Here is a 24,049-nt window from a genome sequence, read left to right on the forward strand (position 1 = left end):
GTGACATCCTAGGTGCTATGAAATACTGACTAAGTATGCTAACTGAGTAAGCTAAATCTGCCCTAGTGTGAATTAACCAAAGAAGTTTTCCTACAACAGAACGATAGCTGTGTGCATCGAAGGGCTGTGCTAGGGTATCCTTCGATAAGTGGACAGTAGGATCAATAGGCGTGGCCACTGGTCGTGTCTGATCCGAAGTGTACTGTTCCACAAGCTGAAGTTCGTACTTTTGCTGTGACACAAAAATACATCCTCCAGAACGAACTACCTCTATCCCCAAAAAATAAGACAACAAACCAAGGACTGTCATTTCAAATGTAGCTTTAAGCTTAGCCTTAATTTCCGCTATGGCAGCAGAATCTGAACCTGTGATGAGTAAGTCATTAACATATAGCAAGATATAGCTAACCCCCTCTGAAGTGGATCGAACATATAACTTTGGGTCATAAGGGGTAGAATGGTATCCATGAGTCTGTAAGAACTCATCCATTCTATAAAACCAAGACCGCAGAGCTTGCTTCAGCCCATAAAGAGCTTTTTGCAAGCGGAATACCGTATCCCTAGGGTTCCCTGAGGGAAAGCCCGATGGCTACTCCACTTAGACTTCCTCCTCCAAGTATCCGTTTAGGAAGGCACTCTTGACATCCATCTGATGTATCGGCCAGACGTGGTGAGTGGCGAGCGCGAGTAGCAACCGAAAGGAAGTCAACCGTGCAGTAGGGGCAAAGGTCTCTTCATAATCAATGCCGTGCTTCTATCGAAACCCTTGCACTACAAGGCGAGCCTTGTACTTGTCTAAAGTCGCATTAGCTTTTAGCTTTGTCCGAAAAATCCACTTTGTCCCGATGACTTTCTTGTGGCTCGGACAATCCACCAATGTCCAAGTCTCAGTTTAGTCAATACTCTCTAGCTCCCTTTCCATGGCCTCTCGCCATTGAGGGTGCTGAAGAGCCTCCTGCCAGGTACTCGGCTCAAAATGCACTATGTAATCAATTGTAAATAGCGATGCAAATGATGCTTGAGGAGCAAGCCGGGCAGATCTTCTAGGTCCCTCCGGAGTGGAATCTGGAGATAGGATCCCTGAATCCTGCATGGTCTGCTGTGGTACCAGCAAGGTAACGGGTCTCGCGAACTTGGGAGGTGAAGAAACTGCGGGAATGTCAGGAGCGAGAAGTAGACCAGGCTCAGTAGGCGCGATCTCTGATGACGTGGAAGAAGGAAGTGGATCGGAATTTGGTGAAGAAGACTGCACAATATCCCTCTCATCAAAGACGACATCCCGCCTAACAATCACCTTGTTTGTCCGAGGATCGACAAACAATAGGCTTTCGCTTCAAAGGAATGTCCCACAAAAATAAGAAGATCAGCTTGGGGAGTAAGCTTTCCTATCTTGTCATCAGGCATGTTGTATGTACGCACGACACCCAAAGACTCTGAAATGGAAAATAACAGGCCGAGAGCCAAAAAATGCCTTATACAAGGTCTTCTGAGGAAGAGCCGCAGTCAGGCACCAGTTGAGGATATACACCGAAGTGTTAACAGCCTCGACCCAAAGGCGCTCGAAAAGCTCTGCTGCGAATAGCATAGAGTGTGCCATTTCCATGATTGTGCGGTTCCTACGCTCTATGACTCCATTCTGAGAGGGGGAGTTGGTAGAGGTGAGCTGGCGAGAAATGTCACGCTTCTGTAGAAACTCGGAAAACTCGTGGGACATAAACTCACTACCGCTATCACTCCTCATGCACCCAACACGACGACCAATCTAGTTATGAACCAACAGCACCCAAGCAGAAAAATATGTGAGAGCGTCTGACGTATGCTTGAGGAAGTACACCCACATGTATCGAGAATGATCATCCACTATCAAAAAGAAGTACAGCGCGCCGTTCAAAGCAGCAGTGGATGTCGGCCCACAAAGATCAATGTGAATCAATCTAAGAGGCTCCTCAGCTCTATGTGTAGACTACTAAGGAAATGGGATACGGTCCTGCTTCCTGAGTTGACAGGCTTTACAGACAAAGCAGCAGTGGATGTCGGCCCACAAAGATCAATGTGAATCAATCTAAGAGGCTCCTCAGCTCTATGTGTAGACTACTAAGGAAATGGGATACGGTCCTGCTTCCTGAGTTGACAGGCTTTACAGACAACTCGAGCTAGCTTCAGGCGTGGAAGGGCCTCAACCAGCTCACGGCGTGATAACTCATAAAGTGAGTCATAACCAAGATGCCCTAAGCGAAAATGCCAAAGACGCTCATTGTGCGTAGGCTCCTGAGATGTGGCTAAGGCCTGGAAGCTATGGAACACGGAGCCTTCGGCGGTCGGCTCGGTCAAAAAGTGTGTCATCTGGTATAGGCCATTAGGCTGTGCCTCACCGCAAGGAATCACTAAACCAGTCAGAGAATCAAGGACCTCGACTGTGGTCGCTGTAAACAAAACTGCTCGCCCCAACCGGCAAAGCTGCTGAACAGATAACAAGTTCACCCCAAGCTGAGGGACATGATATACATTGTCCAGCGAAGCCAGATCCGGACCCTTGTCAGTGGCAAAACTGACGCAACCTTGATCCTGAATCTTGTCCGAGGAGTTGTTTCCTACACGGACCCGCCCGGCTACAAGGGCTTGAGTACGGAAAAGTTCCTCTATATAAGTCGTGTGATGTGTAGCTCCATTGTCCACAATCCAAACTGGAGCTGAAGTGCTCCGTTGTGATGTGTGGGCCTCTCCAGTAACCTCGTCGGGAGGCAACTCACAGATATGGACGAGACTCGCATCTGATATCTCTATGGAGACGATATGGGCCTCTGCAGACTAGTCAGACAAGCCCTTAGGAGTTGAGAACGTTGTCAACTGAGATGACTGTGCGGTGGCAGTGTGAGTCTGACCTTTAAACTGCCCCTTGCCATCACCCTGTCTCCCCTGTTGGGGGTTGCTCGACTGAGGGGCGGGGGTTTGAGACTTAGGTTTTGATGTTGTGTCTCATGCCTTTGATCAACACTCGTCGTCAAAATGGCCAGCCTTTTGACAATGTTGACAATACCTATTCTTTTTAGGTACATTCTGCCACCCACGTTTGAGTTATGACTGGGAGTTTCCTTGAGAATCCCCAGATTGATTTAGCTTTTGAGTTTAATTTTGATTTTGAGTGGAGGTTTGATTTGGTTTGCCCTTCCCTTGTTGCCCTTTCTGAGAATGAGCAAGAAGAGCCCTCTCTGAAGAGAAATTCATATGAAACTGATCGAACAACCATGCGTAACGCAACAACTGACACTCAAATTCATAGAATGTAGGCATGGTAGGCTTTGAAACTATTCCTTCCACAAATTGAAGTATTCCTTAGGGAGTTATTTAGGAACAATGTGACCTGATCGTTAGAGGACTTGGAAGTCTCTATAGTGGAGAATTCAACGAGGAGACGTCGATACTCAGCCAACTTGACTTTCAAGTCATCCCAGTCAGTGATTGTGAAAAGCTGAAGCTTATGGTCAAGATTAATAAAACGGGTCCTATCTCGAGCTGTGTAGCGGTCAATCAAGTGTGCCCATCGCTCTGACCCTAAGTCAAAATGCTGAAGCTGAGAATGAAACTCTGGTAATAAGCCCTGCATCAGCTCGACAATAGCGGAGGCATTCCTAGCCTTTCATGAGCAGACGATCTCGTATGGAACAAATGCGGGATCAGGTTGGGGTTCCAACCCCTGCACTAGATTCCATAGGTTCTGTGAATCAAGGACATGTCTCATCAAACTCGACCAAGTAGTAAAGTTTGACCCGTTAAAACGAGTCTTGTCATTAAATGCATTCTTGGCAGAAGATGAGCTAGAACCATGAGGTGTCGAGTGAGTAGAGTAAGATGATAGTGGGAAAGATGGTGGAGGTGAGAGTGTCTGATAAGAGTAAGGAGGGGGAAGAGGTGGGTAGGCAGAAGTAGGCTGTGAGTGTCCAATGAGTGCCGATTGATGCGAAGGCACTGGAACATGAATGTTTCCATAAGGTGCCGGTGTAGGTGGAGGCACTGGGACACAGTAGCCTTGTCTAAAGTAAGGTTGGGACACAGCATTATGACAAGAAGGTCCACTAGGAATTGCCATGGAGGCAAACTGTGGAGGCAACTGATCCACACTCAGGAGAGACTGAGTGGGATACCCAGGCTGCAATGATCTCGAAAGTGTGTATGAGGTAGGTGGAACACCACCCGGCTGAGGAAAGAATGAGGTCCTAAAGGATGTGCCTATGTTTCCATAATCCCCCAGAGTGATGTGCGGTGTGACATGAGGTGTCTGAAATGGAAATGTAAATGGTGTAAATGGAAGTGGTGAAGCAGCGGAAAAATGTGGTGGGATGGGCGGATTTTGAAAGTGGGATGTATGAGGTGTAGATTCTTTTTGTTCATTTTTATCATTTAAAGATTGAAAATGAAACTGTGAAGATGATAATACACCATGTAATGAAGTGAAAGGAACACCAAATTCATTAAAAGGAACACCAAATTCATTATGATTATGTGAAGTAGACGGAAAAGAAGGAAGGACAGAAGAAGAGTTACCTCGCTTTTTCTTATAATCCCCGCGACGTGTGTTAACATACAAGAATTAGTCCTCTAGAGGACCTTTTCCGTAGTCAACAGACTGGACTCTTTCTTCCACATGATCTCTACCAGTATATTGCAAAACAGAAGAGATAAAAGAAGAAGGCACAAAAGACGAATCAAAAGTACCTTGCACCGGAGAGGACGGAAGAGTCTGAAAAAATGGAACATACTCCGGATCTTGCTCTCCAAGAGAGGGGCCCATCCCTGATGGAGGTCTCGACGGCCCTGCAACATCATCAGACTTACGTGCAACATCTGAAGAGTGAAATCCATGCATACCTTCATTTAGAAGCTTTTCTTAAAGGACAATCCTTCCGTCGAGCTCCTCAATCTTCTTTTGTCGATAGGCTATAATCAGTTTATATTCCTCAGAGGTCAGCTTGCCTATCTTTTCTTCCATGTACTCAGATGTTTCTCCCACCATGTCGGAACTTTGTGGAGCAAGCTGATCGGCCCACTCTCGCTCGGTTCTCGACATAGGCTAATCTGAGAGACTGAATCGGTATTAATGTGCTCGAAGTCATTTGAACCTACTATTGTTCTTGCTTCTTGCAAAGAGCTTTCAGATCAAAGGCCTAGGTTTCTCAAAGAGTACCAGGCTCTGATACCATGTGAAGAAAAATACCCTAACACAGAAACATAAACAGAAAGCGTATAACAAAGCACAGACTGATAAAAAGAACACAGTTAGGGTTAGGGTTAGAGTAACTCAGAGACAATGAACACAGTGAATAAATGAAATGATATGACTACTAATAATACGATGCTCATGCAGCAAACACACTATGTAGTAAATGAATACTGAACCTCGAGCTCCTGTATCTCTAGGATCAGGGCAGGGATAATGCGTTGGAGAGTGTCTCGTACTCCGAACAGATCCCGAATCGCAGCAAGGCAGCCTCCAGATGTCGAACACCAGTAAACGCAGCAGTGAGAAGCTGGATCTGATGTAGACAGCAGTGAAGAAAGAGAAAGACTAAAAACGAATCCTGCAAGAGAGAGAAATACTAAAAACGCAGGCAGGGCAACTTGCAAGAGAGAGAAAGACTAAAAACGGAGACTGTAGGAGAGAGAAAGACTAAAAACGCAGGCAGGACAGCCTGCAGGAGAGAGAAAGACTAAAAACGGAGCCTGTAGGAGAGAGAAAGACTGAAAACATAGGCAGGACAGCCTGCAGGAGAGAAAGATTGCAGCGACTGCAAACACGAGAGAGAAAACTGTCAGGGCAGCAGCTGCAGCCTGCAAATGCAGTAGTTTGCTGGGGTGGCAGGCTGTACGACAACAGTGCAGATGAACAGCAGTTAGTCGCCAGGCAGAAATAGCAGCAATCAGCGTGTCGAGGGTTGGAAACACGCATCGGACTGTAGGGAACAGTGATGGACAGTAAGGGCTGAGATGTCCTCCGTGGTCGGGGTGTGGGTAGCAAGCTGGTAACACCTGAAACCTGCAAAAACGAGATTGTGAAAGAGTGGAGGGCTGGCTGCCAATTTATAGAAAATTAGGGTTCTAGATCCTCTCCCACTTAACTTTCTCGATCCACTCCCCGTTTTAGGGTTTTGGCTAAAATAAGCCTAAAATAAGCCTGTTTTGGGGCTGTTTAAGTGGCTAAGTGCATTTCTTAGCACAATATCAAGGAGTTGATGTCTCTATACTAGTCAAGAAGAAAGAAAATTGTGAGTAGAAACATTGTCAAATAAGACCATGATTATTTGGTCATTTATATTACTAGTGATCTTTAAAAGGTACGCTAGCTTCTTTAAAACAGCCCCAAAACATGCTTAATCAATAAATATTACCAAACTTTATTAAAAGAAATGTGATATTAGAGTGTGTCTGTGTCCCACATGCAAACCCTGATTTGGGAAGAACCAAACTTTCTATAAATAGATAGTCTGGCCTCCATTTAGTCCAATCTTGTTTCTATAGTTTGCAGGTGCCGATGCTTTGTTGTTCACACCCCATTCGTGGAGGATATCTCTGCCGAAGCCGTCCATCGTCATCATCCATCATCTAGCTCCTGCTGGTCAGCCATATCTTGCTATTCCAGACTCCTCTCAGCTTGGCAACTGGTCCACACAGCATGGCGACTGCTGTACTTGCTGCGTTTACAATATTCCATGTGTCCCAGAGCTGCTGTACAGTCATAAATGCTGTCGCCCTAATCTGTCTACTCCAGCCATAGCTGCATTTTCAGTTTCTGACTGATCTGCTGCTGTACATGCAGCCTGGACTGCTGCATTTTCATCATTTGTTGCCGTCTTGACTGTTGCAGGTCCATCACCATCTGTGTTTGCAGTTTTCTCTCTCATCTTTGGCTGTGTGACACTGATCTAGCTCCACTCTGCCATGTTTGCTGCTGTCAGACACCTTCAGAGGCTGCCTTACTACATTTTCGAATCCATTAGAGTACAACACACTCTCCAGCTCATTATCTTTGCCTCGGTCCTTGAGACACGAGAGTTCAAGGTTCACTATTCATCATTGCATGGTATGTTTGCTGCATTCAGCATCGTATTCTATTCAGATCCATTCGTTTCATCATTCATCGTGTTCATTGTTTCTGAGTTACCCTAATCCTAGCCATGTTCTATTATTAGTCTATGCTTTGTCGTACAATTGTATTTGCATTTCTGTGTTAGGGCATTTCTTAACATGGTATTAGAGCTAGGTACTCTCCTTGATTGTAAATCTCTTCTTAGAAGCAAGAATAACATAAGCGGAGGTGACTTTGAAGACAACACCACCACTTCAATCTCCCAAACCAAGCATGTCAAGAAATGAGTAGGAGTGGGTCTCTCAGCTTGCCCCACAAAGTTTCAGCATGAGAGGAGAGACATTGGACTACCATAGAGTCCAAAGACCTTACGAGATCACTCAAGCTGAGTATGACCTCATTTTGATTCATTGAGCTCAACAATGTATTGAAGATAAGCCTGTGTTTTCCCCTTTAGATTTGGTGCACCGGTCTATTGACTATGCAAGAAGGATGGAATCTCTGCTAAGGATAAGCCATACCCATGTGGAAATTAGCACAGAGTACACACCACTTTCTTCATTTCTCTTCTCTACTCCTAGGTCAGGTATGTCTACTTCTACTTCTCAATCTATTGAAATTGATTCCTCTTTTGAGAATGGTAAGGAAGATACTCTTAATGAAGGACATCTCCAAAGTAATTCTTGGTTTATGCCTCCCAAAGAAGATGGGTACTTTTGTATATGAAAGAATCTCTCGTAAGTGTTCCTTCTCAATCTTTTCCTTCAAATTCATTTATTGCTGCTCAAGGTCATTTTGAATTTGATGATTCTTCAACTCATTTTAACACATTCACTTCTTACACACCTCAATTCTCATTCCCACCGATCCCACCCTTCTCTTCTCCTGCATCTCTATTTCCATCATTCACTTCTTCACTTATGTCACCACATGTGACATTCCACACTACACTGAGGGATTCACAAAACATAGGCATATCTTTGAGAATCTCTTCTTTTCCACATCCAAGTGGTACGAATGCACATTTGGGGAAGGTTACCCCTGTGAAGAAATGCAAAAAACACAAAATCAATGGTACGACAAAGCATAGATTAATAAACACAAAACATAGCTAGGGTTAGGGTTAGGGTAACTCATAGACACTGAACACAGTGAATAATGAAGTGAATGAATATTGAATATACAATGCTTATGTAGCAAACACACTATGCAATGAATACTGAACCTCAAACTCTTGTATCTCTAGGATCAAGGCAGAGATCATGAGCTGTAGAGTGTGTTGTACTCCGAATTGATCCAAAATCGTAGCAAAGGTAGTCTCTGAGTGTCGAAAACTAGCAAACACAGCAAGTAAGACTGAATCTAATATAGATGGTAGTGCAAGAGAGAGAGAGACTAAAAATGCAGGTACATGAGGAGAGCGAAAAACTGGGTGACAACTATTGCGTACAAATGCAGCTGTGGAGAAGACAGAAGATCAGGGCAATAGCTAGAAATTGTAAACGTAGCCTGTAGAGGAGAGAGAGGATCATGGCGACAACTCTAGATTGCTAGCAACAGTACCAAATATATTGACGTCAGCATTAAACACATCACTCAGGCAGTAGGCAATAGCTCCACATTGCTAGCCATAGAACCAGATATTGACATTATTATCAAACGCAACACTCAAGCAATTGGCAACAGCTCTAGGGTACCAGGTGACAAGTGCAGACAGGTGGTCTGACCGCAATGTCCTCTGCAAATGAGGTGTGGATAGCAGAGATATAGCTTCTTAAACCTGCAAAAACGAGATTAAGGCAAAGTGGTAGGCTGCATGTCTATTTATAAAAAGTTTGGGGCACCCAAATTTGGGTTTTGCATGTGGGACATAGTAACTCTCTAGGATCATGTTTCTTTTTAAAATAACACGCTTTTTTCAGTGTGTTTTGGGATTGTTTAAGTCAAGCTAATGCATTTTTAGCTCAACATCACCTCTCAGGCCCAAAACCAAGCCATGAGAAATAAGCCCTTGATATTTATTTTATTTTTCCCCAAGACATCTCATCCCAAAGTAGCTAGGGTATTGCACAAAGGGCGAACGTTGGCTGACCACTGACCTACCAAGACTACAAAGGCGATAGTAAGCTTACCAAGGGAGTCCAAGTGATCACCCCAGAGAGGCTAGGGCATCAGACCAAGGGTGCTTGTTGGCTGCCCAAGGGCCTACCAAGTCTTGTAAAGGCAGATGGAATCAACAGTGGACTTTGTATTTTGCTCTTTTCTCTTTTTTTCTTTTGTTTGTTTTTATTTAAGGCTTTTACTGTACTTTGTTCAAAATATTTAGCATTAAGTGATGGTTTCAAAGCAATTTTCGTCCCACTGAGTCAATGTACCCCAAAGTACAGGAACATAAGAATGGATAGCTCCACTATCTTCATAAAACAAGCAAAACAACCCCACATACTACTAGGATAAGTGCCTAGGGATTTCTAAGTATGTGCATGCGCCAATCATATGGAGAGAGAGGCAAAGTGACCGGAGCAAGCAAAGCCAGCATAGGAAAAAATTACCTTTGGAGATTGCCATTGTGCAACGCTACGAGTATGGTAAATTCAAAGTTGACTACTCCAAGGGTAACCGAAAAAGAATAAATGTGCACAGATGCATATTTATATGGAAAAAATGCCAATGTATGGGATAATGCAAAGAAAGATGCAAATATTCATGCTTGTGCAAAATGCGATGCAACGGTGTCATGTGGACAGTGCCGTCATAAGGAAATTGTTCACTTGCCCAAGCGCCCCTTTCACAATCATGTCATCCTGACAATACATATAAAGTTACAAATGTCCATAATATACAATACATAAATAAATGTTTGAAAGTGAAAAATTGTAAACATCATCACTATCACTATCAAGAAGAGAAACCCATCCCCTCTCGAACTGCAAGGAGAAATAAGAGGAAAGCACTCTCTCCTCGTCAATCGGAAGAAGTAAAGGAGGATGTACCTAAACCAATCCACAAAAGAAGGTACTGTAGAATCATCCGGTTAACTACCACCTTCATTAAAATATTTCCAAAGTTATCACTTGACGACACAGACTCTAGGCGAATGGTGCCTAGCTCAATCTGCTCTCCAATGAAATGATAGTAAACTGCCATGTGCCGTGTTTGAGGGGTGATGATAGGATTGCTCGGTCGTAAGGACAATGGCACTCTAGTTGTTGTGGTAGACAATTGTAAGCGATTTGCAAGGCAATTGAAGTGCCGCCAGTAAGTTCCTCCGTAGTATCATCGAAGAGAGCTTGATACTCTATCTCGGCCGTGGAAGCAGCCATCATCTCCTACTTATGGATAGCCCAAGAGAGGTATCGTGTCCAAGCTGTAGAGGTGGCCTCCATGGGAACGCCAGATGTGAAAATCTCCCACCCAATCAAAAGCAGTATACCCTTGGCAACATAAACCATGACCAAAAGTTAGTCCATAATTATAGATACATCTTAAATATTTTAACACCTGAAGACAAGCAATCCAATGAGACATTCTAGGTATATTAAAATACTGACTAAGCAAAGTAATTGAGAATGTAGGATTTGACCTAGTATGAATCAACCAAAGTAATTTTCCTACACCAGAACGATAGGTATAAGCATCAAAAGGCTGTCTCGAGGTATCCTTGTACAGATGGACAGTGGGGTCTACAAGCTTGGCCACTGGTCGTGTTTGATCAGTACAATACTGGTCCACCAACAGTAGGGGGTACATTTGCTGTGACAAAAAGAGATTGTCACGAAAATATTTTCATTTTGTGCACCAGGTGATTTCATAGCCTCACATGCCCACATTTTATGAGTTTGAGTATCAATTGTTGCATTATGCATGGTTGTTCAATCAATTTTATAACACATCCTCAATAGAGAGAGCTCTAGTTGCATCTTCTGAAAGGGGGAAACAGGGCAAGGGCACACAAAACTCAAATTAAAATCAAAATCAAAATAGAGCTAGCCAATCCCAAGAAAACACTCAATCTTCTCTTAAACCTGGATGGTTGAACATACCTAAGAAGAATAGGTATTATCAACATTGTCAAAAGACTCGCCATTATGACAATGAGTGTCAATCTAAGGCAAGAGACACACAGCCCAAATCCAAGAATCAGACCCCCGTACTCCAATCACGTAACCCCCGACAAGGAAAGTAGAGTGGTAGTAACCCTCAGTAGGGGCAATGGTGAGGCCACACCCACATTGCCACTAGTCAATCATCATAGCACGTGAACTACTCAACTCCAAATGATTTGTCTGACTGGTCTGCAAAGGCCCACATCATCTCTTTAAAGACATCAGATGCGAGTCTTATTCACATATGCAAGTTGCCTCCTAATGAGGTGCCTGCAAAGGCCCACTCATCATAGCTAAGCACATCAATACTTGTTTGGCTTTTGGACAGTAGAGCTACACATCACACGACTCCCAAAGCAGACATTTTTATTTCCTGAGCCCTTGTAGCCAAGAGTATCCATGTACAAAACAACTCGTTTAAGATTCAGGTCCAAGGTTGCATCACCAGGCCCATGCGACACACTAGCAAGTAGTGTAGGCGTTAGATGGGGCAACAAGTCGGACAGAAGGTCGAAGACAAGACCTGCTCATGACTAGGACCAACGCACAAGAACTGCACGCAACGAAGTCCAGGGTGATGGGCACTGTGGTGCTCCAGGTCAGCGCGGAAGCCACAGGAGGCGTGCGTGGCGTGCAACTGGCGGGCGTGTACGTGGCGTGCGTGGCGGACAGGTCAATGGCCCCCTGCAAATCTGAAAAAAAATCAGTTTTTTTATTTCTCCCCTTCCGAGCTTTCACACGCATAAGCACAAATCGTAAATATGTGCAAATTTGCTACTTAAAATTTGGGGCTTTTTCCAAATTTGGAGTCAAACACATGATTCAATGATTTCTAAACCATAAATTGCAAACATTGACTGCACGGGTCTCAAAAATTTTGGGGACTTTTAGATGCAAGTGAAATTTTTTGCTTGTTTGAGCTAATTTCTTGGAAATTGTGCACTCTTGGACCCCGAATTTTGGGGCTTTTGCAGAAATCATGAAATTTCTGCAGCATTAGCCCGTACTTGATGCTCAGGAAGATGTATTTATGCAATTGGAGAAGATTCACTGCACAAATTTTGGGGCTTTTCACATTGGTGATGTATTTCGAGTCCTTTTGAGGCTGGACAATGAAATTTGCAGCAGATTAACTGCTAAGTGGGAGTCTTTTGAGTTTTGGATGCTTCAAATGTTGAAAAAGGGCAGCTTTTCTTGGTACATGTATTGCTGAATACTCACTATGCGGTGAAACAGTGGTAAATACAGCATTTGGCTCAGTGCATTTGGGAATTTTGGTGATGTATTACTGAAGTGGGAGCTGTCCTTAATACAAATGTATCAGATTTGATTCGTGCATATGCTGTAATCAGTACTTGAGACTGGAATTTGCAGCTAAACATCTGCTTCTTGAACACCTTGGAAGTACAAGTGTGTACTTGCAGGGCAGCTCTAAGAGGATGAGGAAGAAAAGAGAGGCTTTCCTAAGGATTTGGGATTCAAACACCTTCTTTCACACTATCCCTCAGATGGTCTGGCACTTTAGCCCATCAAATTGGTTGTTTACACAACCGTTGTATCTTGGATGTACTTAGTTACTCTTCACAAAGTTTCTTGTACTTTGTATTTACCTTAGGGGGACTTTCTCCGAGGTGTTATTAATAGAGTTCTCTTTTCTTGGAAAAAAAAAGGAGTGTGTACTTGATGTTACAATTCAGCAACCTTGCTATTGGCTGAAAGCATTCAGCCCTTTATTGCAGTTGTGTATTGCTGAAGATGGCTGGCAATGCATCTACGTCTAACACAAAAAATCTCTTTGTGATTCATAAATTCGATGGCAATGGTTTTGATCTTTGGAAAGACCGTATGCAGGGTATACTCTTTCTAAAGGATTGTGATGATGCTTTAGAAGAACATAAGCCTCTTACTTTGTCAGATGAGGATTGGGCTAAAATGAATAAAAAGACCATTACTTACATTAAAATGGCCGTCACATATGATATCTTGGTTGATATAAAGGGGCGTGATACTGCCTTTGTAGTTTGGGAGAAACTCAAGCCTACTTATGAGAATACAACTCCTGTCAATCAGGTACATCTCATGCAGAAGTTGGTCAATTTGAAGCTTGATAAGTCCAAGCCTGCCTCAAAGCATTTGAACGCTTTCACCGGTATTTTGAGTTAGTTACAGGATGGAGATTTGCTAGCTTTTGATCCTAAATTGAGGGCTATCTTCTTGCTCATGGCCTTGCCCAATTCATAGGAAGCATTGGTTGTGTCATTGAGCAATAACCCCAACTTGACATTTAATGGTGTGTGTGGTTCTATTCTAAATTAAGAGATTAGACGCAAGGCAAGTGGGGAAAACAACAGATTAGCCTATGTAAGAGGAAGAACTAAAAAAAGGTATAATGCTACAAATAAAAACAAAAAACGCAGCAAAAGCAAGGAAAAACAGCAAGATGTAACTTATTATCAATGTGGTCGCAAAGGGCATAAAAAGCTCGATTGCAGGTACTTTAAAAAGAAACAAAAATGCAAGAAACACGGTAATGCAAAAGGTAAAAAGAATGACAAGGATGGCAGCTCTACCCCTAAAGAGACAGAAAAAGTAAATGTGATATCTAGTGTTGTTATCGAGGAGAAGAGGATAAAGATACTGATTTGCTAGTTGTATTTTCAAATCTGCTTGCTATGATAGTGGAGGACATGTATATCACTAAAACAGATGTGATAGATGTTTCGTTGTCAGCTCATGATGGTTTATCACAATCGTGGATTGTTGACAGCGGTGCTTCTTTTCATGTAACTCCATCTCTAGAGTATTTTTCTACTTATACAGAAGGTAAACTTGGAAAAGTCTACCTTGGCAACAATCATGTATGTGACACTGAAGGAATGGGCACCATACACCTAGCTCTAGAAAATGGTCAGGAATTGATTCTTCATGATGTTAGGTATATACCTGGCATCAAGAAGAGCTTGCTTTTTGTTGGGCACCTAGACAACAAAGGTTGCTTCACTACTTTTGGTGGTGGTATGTGGAAAATACAGAAAGGATCTATGCCATAGTGATAGGAAACGGCCCGAACGGCCCCCCGGCACATGGAATCGCCGTCCCCGGCATGAATCCATCATGGACCGTGTTCCGAATTGGTGAAACGTTCCCTGCCCCGTTTCAAACAGGAAACACATATTCCCTGCTGTGTTCCCTATCTGAAACAGGACAGGAAACGCCACATGGCACCACTTACCTGCAGCCGGCTGCCCGCTGATCCCGCCTGGGATGGTTTTCTATTGACAATATCTTCTCCATCTATACCTACATGGTTTTGCGATCTACCCAAGGTTCATGGACATATACCTCTCTCAAGGAGTACAATGTGCATCGCCCAATTTCAATCATTCTCACACCAAGGAGGATAGAGACCAGCCACTATGCAGCAGATTCTCTTCCCCAAAGGAATAGATTTGCCAATTTTTCCAACTTGAGGTGAAGACTAAGGAGCACAATCTACAAAGGTGTCTAGTCTATAGTGTGAGATCAAAGGATGCTTTCAATGCCTATTCAGAGGGGGATTTGGACCAATATCTAGGATGATAGACTTTCCCAATCAGTGTTGCCTTGCGACTCTCCCTCTTGAAGTTGCACTCGCCATAGAAAGCACCTCTTGTAGTCTGACGGGTAGCATCTAGGAAATGTAGGGCAGCCCACTCATACAGACTCTTTCAAAGTTGCAGCCACATCCGACACTTCAAAGCACATCTTAGATAGGCTTGTGGATCAACCATAGGGAGTTACCTTGGAGAGAGCTACACAGAGAAGTAGACTATACCACCCACAGCCCATAGGTCCACATCTTGCTTGAGGTATGACCAAAGGATATAGATGATACTAGCTCTCCATCAAGCAATTGAGCCTTGACACTTTAGCCTCGCTAAGCTAGACAGAGCAACAAGAGGCATCACAAGATGACTTTGGTCCTCTTCGTATCTCTGCAACTTGTTGAGTTCCACACTTAGCATTGCCATACTTGCAGATCTTTCATATTCCTAATGTTCATCTATCCCAGCTTTTTAATGTTTCCTTGCTGGAAGTTTCTTTATGGTTGTGTTTTTGTTCACTCTACTTGGAAATCATGCTAGTTTCCCAAGTTTTAGATGTATCTATATTTGTTTCATATGCTGATTTGGCCTCTTGTAGATGGGTACAAGCACTAGGAGGGCTGTCAAAGGAGATCACCAGCACGATTGGAGTGAAACAAGGCTGCCCACTCTCACCTACTCTATTTGGCCTTTATATTGATGAGATATCAAACTACATTGACAGACTTAGAGGGGAGAGGGGAGGGAGCTCACCTAGGAGGGGGGTGTCAAAAGATGACGTACCCGCGAGACAATAGGGTTTGCGGGGAGGAACACGGAGTGAAATTGGCAAACGTAGAGAAGAGAAGAGAAGAGAGAAGAAACTTTGATGAATGGAATAATGAAGACTTGAATCATGGAGTGTCGTAGCACAAGGAAAATGATGATGACAGCCACGAACCACAAACCGCAATGTCCTCCTGTGTTGTGACCTGTGGCACAAAGATCGAGACATGTAGTACTTACACACAACAGCAAAGAGACAAAGAGTGCAGAGTAGAGAGGATAGTGAGCACAACTTGTGGGTACAATGATGAGTGTACCTCTTTAGGTTTTTAGATAGATATATATACACACACACACACACATATATGAAAGTACAAATGTGCTAAGGGTGTGTTCACACCCATGCACATATAAAAGGCACGATGGACCTTTATTCCCAACAACCTCCCGCCTAAAGGCAATGTGCCTTAAGACGAGAAAAAAATCAGCTAAGTCTAGGTATGTACAAAGTTGAAATACATATATCTATCCAACTCCCATCATCTGGCGGCAATGAGCAAACTGCTCTATTGGAAGACCCTTCGTAAGAAGATCTGCAGGATTATCATTTCTATGCACTTTGATAAGCTCAATGCTCTTGCTGTCAAGTACATCTCTTATTAAGTGATACTTCATCTGTATGTGCTTCGTCTTTACATGAAAGACAGGATTCTGTGCTAGCATGATAGTACTCTGACTATCACAATGAAGAACATGTAACTTTGTCATGCCAAGCTCTCCCACCAAACGTGAAAATCATAAAGCCTCCTTGCATGCCTCAGTGGCAACCACATACTTTGCCTTTGTAATAGACAGTGCAACACACTTTTGTAGCTTGGAGATCCAAGAGACTACTCCTCCTGTGAAGATAAACACATACCCAAAAGCAGATTTTCTGCAATCCGCATGACTAGCATAGTCTGCATCCGTAAAGCCAAAATGGGCAGTATACAGAGATGGTTGGGTCATCATCACAAATAAGCGCCAATGACGGGACGTGGCCTATGAGACCCACCTGAGTTTTGCAGTGTGGAACTGCAACGGAGCTATGAAGACAGATGCAGGATTATTCTAGGAGACCTTCACCGGCAAGGACATCGTCCTCTACACAGAAACCCACCAAAGCCCAGGCACCTACTTACCAGAAGTGAGGGGATATAGATGGGAGACGGCATGCCGCCCTAGAGCCCGAACAAAAGGAGGGACCCGAGGGTCCGGAGGGGTGGCTGTGTTGTACAGGAAGGAGTTACAGCCCATGGTGCAAGTCATGAGGAAAGATGAGGAAGCCCGGTTCATGTGGATTCGGATACACATAGATCGCCCCCGAGACATATACATGGCGGTGTGCTATTTCCCACCAGCACACTCCCCATACGCACCACAGAAGGGTGAGTCACCATACCTACCACTATACGAAGATATCATGCACTACTCCAGCTTGGGGGATGTCATGTTGGCTGGAGACTTCAACGTACGCACAGCACAAAGGCAGACCCCCTTCTTCGAGAGCGAAGACCACATGTACAAAGAGATTGCACCGGAGGAGATAGGACTCAACCGGGCGTCACAGGACACAGCTGAGTGCACCGAATATGGCGAACACCTACTGGCGTTAGGGGGGGCACACGGACTGGCCATCCTCAACGGCCTCGACAGATGGCCCGGGTCGGATGCCCTCACATGCTTCCCACACAAGCACGCGGCCAACTGCATCGGACGGGGGCCACATAGAGCACCCACACAGAAACTGGGAGCAAGCACAGTGGACTATATCCTCGGCCCTCTATCACTTATCCCCGACGTCCAATCCTTTAAAATATCACCTCGCCCACTCGCAGTGGCTGCCGACCATGCATACCTACAATTTGACATAACCTGCAGGTATGACCTAACCCCCCCAGCAAGCAACCCCCCAAGATTCCCCAGGTACCACTTTACCAGGCTAACTGCGAGCGCATACTCCGACCATCTCTATTGGAGCTTGCAAGAAATGAACCCCCACGCACCCCTGGAGGAGGTCATAGCACAGTTGGCGGGCACACTACACACCTCAGTTGCCGAATACTTCCCCCACACAGCCCCCTCTCCCCACCCCACCCCTCCGAACAAGAATGTCCCACAGAATAGCTAGTACGACGCAGAGTGCAGGGAAACCCGGCTCCGTCTTCAACAGGACGAAGCATGGGGAGTACACACGCATAAACAGGCACGCTTGATCTTCCGTCGCCTAGTGCGACGGAAGAAACGAGCCTACCTCTCCAAAGTGGAACACGAATTCTACCAAGTATTCTTAGGACAGGACAGCAAAGAGGCATGGAAGGCGTTTCAGGAACCCCGAGCCCAGACGCCCATCACCTCCCCGGACACTTGGCACGCATATGCAACCTCACTATACCAAGTACCCAAGCAGCCCCAGCTACCCCGGCCCCCAGGGAGCAGACCCGGATCATCGACATTCTTCAGCATGGGGCGGGTTCGGGATGCCATTGACAGACTCCAAAATGGTCGTGCCCAAGACCACGAAGGTTTGGTAGCAGAGCATTTGACCCATGCTAGAGACAAACTGGCACCTCTCCTAGCACACATGTTCAACAAAGCCCTATGCGAAGGCTTCCCAGCCAGTTGGTCAGCCAACACCATAATACCTATCCTAAAGGCCGGAGACCCCATGGTTCCCACGAACTACCGAACAGTCATGGTTGGCCATGTACTAGCCAAGCTCTATGGATCCATACTGGACCACGAGCTGAGCAAGTGGGCAGAGCAACACCAACACCGAGCAGCAGGACAAGCAGGGTTTAGGAGGGGGTTCTGCACCCTTGACCATATCCTCACACTGAGAGCCATCATAGAGGAGGGCAGAGCACATGGAAGACAGGTGTACTGCTGCTTTGTGGACTTCCACAAGGCCTTTGACACAGTCCCACGAGCGAGGCTCACGCAGAGACTACAGAAACTGGAGGTACCAACAGAAATACGATGGGGGATACTGGCACTATACGAATCGGTAACGGGCCGAGTTCGGGCACCGAGAGGGCTGTCAAAGGAGATCACCAGCACCATCGGAGTCAAGCAGGGATGCCCACTCTTGCCCACCCTATTTGGCCTCTACATTGATGAGATCTCAGAGTACATAGATAGATTGGGCGAGGAGGGATCGAGCTTGGGAGGGACACTGATACCTATCTTACTATATGCGGACGACATAGTCCTCATCTCCAGCACACTCGAAGGGCTGCAGCACCAACTGGACGCACTACAGGCCTTCTGCCAAGACAAAGACCTAACTGTGAACCTGGGGAAAACCAAGGTCATGGTGTTCAACACGTCAACCCAATGGCTCCGACGGTCGGTACCCCCCTTCACATACGGTGGAGAAAACGTGGACGTGGTCCAAAGATACATCTATCTGGGGATTACATTCTCTGGACCGAGATTTACCCTGAGAAAAGCCGCGGAAGATAGACTAACCCGAGGCTATGCAGCCCTCGGGTCAATGGAGAACCAATGTGCCCGCATACAGTTCCAAGAACCCCGGACAAAGCTCTGGCTTTTTGACACCTTGGTCACACCAGCCCTCCTGTACGGGGCTCCCATATGGGGGTCCAATCTCTACCACGCGCGGAGGGCCCCACAGTATCAGCCACTGCCTAAGGGGGAGGCCACCTATGAGGGATGGGACCAGATGGAGAGACCCCTAATACTTATGATCTCACGGATGATCCGAAGCAAGCCCTCCGTACCACACGAGATCATCCGCACAGAGCTGGGGGCACCGCCCCTCGTGGCTGAGGCCCTCTTCCAGACCGTGACCTTCTTGCGCCGAATATGGGACCTGCCCTGGCACCGGGACCCCAAACTCGCCCTGAAGTCATCCAAACAGCTAGCAACACAAGGGGACACTGAGTGCTGGTATGCCCGAACAGAGACCTGGCTACGGCTCCATGGCCTGCACATGGACCACCTCCCCCCACTACAATACAGCCTAGACTGCCCACACCTTGAGCTCAGCCGAGAGGAGGTAAATCGCATCACCAGAATGGATATCATCCAGACAGACACCGCCAGGACATGGGTGACCCCCACATCGGAACTAGGAACCAAGAAGGCTTTCTACCGAGAACACTTCCTGCATATCTCCCCGGACGGCTTCGTCACCCGCCCAAGCTACATGGACACACACCTGTCTCACGGGGTCAGAAGTGCCATCGGACAGATCCGCACGTCCTCACACCAACTACAGGTCGAAACGGGCAGATACAGGGCCAACCCCCTCCCCCAAGAAGACCAAATCTATCAACTCTGCCATCTTGAGCCAGAGACAAAGGAACACTATATCTGTAGATGCCCAGTGTACTACGAAATCTGGGGACGCTTCCACTGCCTATTCAGCGAAGGATTCGGATCACTCCCCAAGGTGATGGAATTCAAAGACCAGAGATGCCTGGGGCTCTTTCTACTGGAAAAAATACGACGCCACAGAGACCACCTCCTACGAACCACGGAGCAAAGACAAGGAGCCACCAACCAACGCACACTCAACGACTTCTACCAAATACCAGCTACCCTCCCCACCACCGAGGCCCCACCAGCCCAACCGGCCTCCCAGCCCCCGCGGACCACCTTAGAAATAGCCAAAGCGAGAGGTAAAGCCCGGCGACCACGCCCCGCCGGCCCCCATCCCCCCACAGAAGACACTGGTCAAAGATACAAGGGATACTACGCCGCCATCGGAGGGCCCTGCCCCGCCGCTTTAGCCTCTCCATACTGGACCGACCCATGCGGGACATCTTAGGATGAACACCCCAGGAGCAGTTCCACACCGCACTGGGAGTACCTCTAGATTGTATCTAGTCCAGATATCATTTTTGTACCTACTCAATTTAGTTCAACATAGCATAAATGTTAGCTTCACTAGGACTTTTGAAATCTCCCAGACATTTGTATGCAACATTTTGGTCTCATAGGCCAACTTGGCCTGTTGTAGACGTTAATATAACTCTCTCTCTCTCTCTCTCTCTCTCTCTCTCTCTCTCTCTCTCTCTCCTCACCTACGTTTTTCTACTGATTGCAACCTCTTGCTGCTGGTAGCATCCTCCTCCCACTGCCAATTCACTTTCAGCCCTTCCGCTACCCTCCCACCCCTTGAGATAGACATTGCGGTTCGTGCTTTGCATTGCCCTCACACCCCTTGAGGCGGACATTGCGGTCCAGGGTTCGTGGTTGACCTCTTCCACCTCTTCTTTCTTCAGTAAGGCCCACTGGTACCCATGGCTTCTTTACCAACAGATGACCAGACTATTGGGTGCTCCTACTGTGGCATCACCGGACACACCACCGATGCTTGCCGACTTCGACCTTTGCTCCCCCCCCCCCCCCGAAATATATGCGTCTTCAACTAGGCACTCCTTGTGCCACCTCTCCTTTCTGGGCCACAGAGAACGTTCTGTATCGGCTATTAGAGTACTATGCTCAAGGCAATAAGACGCATTCGATGTGCACTAAGTCCTTTCAAGCACATGGAGGATGAATTGGCACTACGACCTCCTGGAGATCGTCGCAATGCCAGCGACAGTCTTCTCCCACTTATTTTTGAGTAAAGTGGCTACCACAACCCACGGTTCTATAATCCGCTCCATCGAGAGACTGATTGTTTGATACCGTCTCCCCATCAGTCTGCTCCTTCGAGAGTCAGTGGTTGCTCAACTCCTTCCTCTTCTTCGGCTTCCCAATCCGCTCCATTGAGAAGCAGCAATTGTTGCTCACTCATTGCTCAGTCTGAGCCCCACCCTTCACCCTCGCCTCTTCAAGTTTGAGAGGCCACCTCTAGGAGTTCTTCACCACCCCAGATACCTTCTTCCGCATGCCAGACGGCACTTTCTTCCTCATCAGATGATACAGAGTCCGTGATCCATGAGTTTTCGGATTCCCTATCTATCTCAGAGGGGATTTAGCAAGGGATGATCTCTTTTCGCTCTCCGAGAGGGCTACTTCTCCTACTTTTTCTTCACCTTCACAAGGGGCTCCTTTACCTCCCACTTTAGAGAGGGCACCTACTCCACATAAAGTTCTTCACCCATCATCTAGTTTCTTGGGGTGGCTGTCTTCGAGCAGTCATCTCTTCTACTCATACCCAAGATCACGAGGATCTACCTAGCTCGGGACCTCAGAGGTTCAATTGCGACTTGTTGACGAGGCCTTCGTATTCCTTTCAACATGGATGCATGGAGCAAGTGGCTTCTCTCCCGAGATTGAGTTTCGGGTTCTCCAACTCACTCTGTCTACTGTCCTTTACTATAGGTTCCCTTTCCGGTGAAAATCTTGGATCTTAAGGATCCTCTACATCTTTTTCCTCCTCTTTTCTTCTTGCCTTGGTCACTTGGTTAGCATGGATCCAACTCTCGAGATCGAGTACGGACATATCCTTATTTTTCTCGGCACTACACAAAATCTGACATTCTTTCTATGCATTGCATGTTTTCATCATCTTTGTACTAGGGTGCTTGGGCAAGTGAACAATTTCCCCACGAGGGACACTGTCCAAGTGGCACCTGCTCCATGAGCATTCTTCGGCATGTAGCATTGCATCTCCACCTCACTCTTCTCTTGTTCCCCTTTTTGGGTCTAAGAGGGGGTGTTGAGAGACCCTTCACCCGCAGTTTGCGTTTTTGCGTTTCTGCATTTTGCATTTAGGGTTTGCAGCCCCAAAAAGGGTTGCCATCCTTTTCTGACTATGCCTATTTATAGGCCACTCTCTCATTCATCCCTCACGGCTGATTCATTCAATCCGTTACCTCTTCTCTCCAACCTCTCCACTGCCCTCACACCCCCTTCAGGAGGACATTGCAGTTCATGGGTGGCTATCTTCATCATTTTCCTTGTGCTACGACACCCTTGTTCCCTTGTATCACATTCACTCCATGATTCAGAAATTCATCATTCCATTCGTCAGAGTTTCTTCTCTCTTCTCTTCTCTTCTCCATGTTTGCCAAGTTCACTCCATGTTCCTCCCCACAAACCCTACTGTCTCGCTGGTACATCATCTTTTGACAGCCCTCTGTACCACATGAGATTACCAGCGCAAAGATGGGAGCACCACCCATAGTGGTAGAGGCCCTCTTCCAAACAGTAACTTTCCTATATAGGCGCTAGACCTTGTCGAGACAGCCGACTCACACTAGAGTTGTCTAGGCAAGTATCATTACATAGGGATATTGAGTGCTGGTCTACTTGGACAAAGGCATGGTTACGGCTACATGGATTACACATGGATCGCCTCCCACTGCAACAGTACAACTTGGATTGCCATCACTTGAAGCTCACTCGAGAGGAGCTGGACGTTGTTCACCCAAGATATATGGATACACACCTATCTCATGGTGTACGATGCACCATTGGACAGCTTCGTACATCCTCACACCAATAACAGATCGAGACAATTAGATACGGTACAAACTCCCTCCCCCACACGGCAAGATTTGCCCGCATTGTCAACTCGAGCCAGAGACAAATAAGCACTACTCATGCACATGCCCAATGTACTATGAGATCTAAGGGCACTTCCATTGCCTGTTTAGAGAGGAATTTGGGTAACTATCCAGGGTGATGGATTTCCCCGATCAAAGATGTCTCGAGCTCTTATTACTGGAGCTACACCGCCATAGAGAGCACCTCTTATGGACCCAAGAGCAAAGACACGGAGCCACACACCAGGGTACACTCAAGAAGTTCTACAAAGCATCAACTACCCCAGTACAAAGCCCTCATTGGACTGATCAATAGCCCCACGATGAGAGACCACCCTAGACACAACCATAGAGAGATGCAAAACCCATAGCCCACATCCAGCTGCTCCATGCCCTCACAGGAGACATCATTTTCTGCAAACACAAAGGATACTCCACCATCATCAAGAAACCATACCCCACTACTTCAGCCTCTCTATGCTAGATAGACCCATGAGAGAGATCTTGGGATAAGAGTGCCTCATTTCAGATTCACCGGAGGGTTTATAGTGCCATCTAGATGCTTTGCACATCTTTTGTAGAGAGACCTCACAGTAAACCTTGGGAAGAACAAAACCATGGTTTTCAATACTTCAACAGCATGGGTGACTAGATCTATGTACCAATTCACATTTGGGGGAGACATACTGGAGCATGTGAGGGAATATGTCTATTTGGGAGTCACTTTCTCTGGCCCACGTTTTTCGTTGAGAGGGGCATCACAGGCACGTCTGGCACGTGGATATGCAGCACTAGGGGCACTTGAGAGTCAATGTGCTCACATACAGTTCCAAGAGCCCCGCACCAAACTTTGGTTGTTTGACACCCTAGTCACACCTACATTACTATATGGAGCAGAGGTATGGGGTTGCAGCTTGTACCATAGGCGCCTTAGCCCACTCACTGATCAAATTGGAGTAGAGAGGGATTATTATGATGGCTGGGATAGCATGGAAAGGCCATTGATCA

At 46.1% G+C, this 24,049-nt stretch overlaps 1 protein-coding gene and 1 pseudogene across 2 annotated transcripts in view; one reads left to right on the top strand and one right to left on the bottom strand.

Moving 5' to 3' along the window:
• GRV2 (DNAJ heat shock N-terminal domain-containing protein) overlaps nt 1-24,049 on the bottom strand; it is a 110,266-nt gene that overhangs the window by 34,341 nt on the left and 51,876 nt on the right. The window lies entirely within an intron of this gene.
• LOC148039271 (uncharacterized) lies at nt 16,831-19,040 on the top strand (annotated as a pseudogene).

The sequence above is a fragment of the Lygodium microphyllum genome, chromosome 3, assembly GCF_053477565.2.
Source record: "Lygodium microphyllum isolate KBCC chromosome 3, Lygodium_microphyllum_v1.1.10, whole genome shotgun sequence".
Lineage (NCBI taxonomy): Eukaryota > Viridiplantae > Streptophyta > Polypodiopsida > Schizaeales > Lygodiaceae > Lygodium > Lygodium microphyllum.